Genomic DNA, 789 nt, shown 5'->3' with positions numbered 1-789 from the left:
TTTCTGTGGGATTAAGTTTCTGTGCTAGAAATGTGAATGACACATAGTAAAGGCGTTTTAAAGTGAGCTGTTACTGATATTTGGTTGATGAACTTTTGTAATACCCCCACCCCCGCACTGAGGACCAACCTCATAAATCGGGTGGGATTTACTGTTAGACAGCTAGGCATTCAGAAAATTAGAACTCAGTGAAGACCGAGGATCCTGGAGACCTATGGGTCACTGAGGACCCTGAGATCTTGAGGTAATTTAATATGGAGAGAGACAGATACACATCTTATTTTTTTTTTTTTGCCAGTCCTGGGACTTGAACTCAGGGCCTGGGCACTGTCCTTAGACACATTTTGCTCAAGGCTAGTACTCTGTCACTTGAGCCACAGCACCACTTTCAGCTTTTTCTGTGTATGTGGTGCTAAGGAATCAAACCCAGGGCTTTGTGCATGCTAGGTGAGCACTCTACCACTAGGCTATGCTCCTGGCCCCACACATGTTATTTTATTTTATTTTATTTTTTTTGCCAGTCATGGTCTTAAGCTCAGGGCCTGTCCTTGGATTTTTCTCAAGGCTAGGACTCTACCACTTGAGCTTCAGCACCACTTCTGGCTTTTTTTTTCTAAGTATTTGGTACCAAGGAATCGAACCTGGGTCTTCGTGCATGCTAGGTAAGCACTCTACCACTAGGCCAAACTCCTGCCCCATATGTTATTTTTAAGACAGGAACTAGGGTGTGTTTTTTGTAAGGATGTTATCTTACAGGGCTGAGGCATATTCTTGCCAAGAGTGTCAATC

Source organism: Megascapheus bottae, chromosome 10 (genome assembly GCF_031878675.1).
Source record: "Megascapheus bottae isolate mThoBot1 chromosome 10, mThoBot2.hap1, whole genome shotgun sequence".
In the NCBI taxonomy this organism is placed as follows: domain Eukaryota; kingdom Metazoa; phylum Chordata; class Mammalia; order Rodentia; family Geomyidae; genus Megascapheus; species Megascapheus bottae.
Note: the sequence above shows the minus strand (reverse complement) of the source record.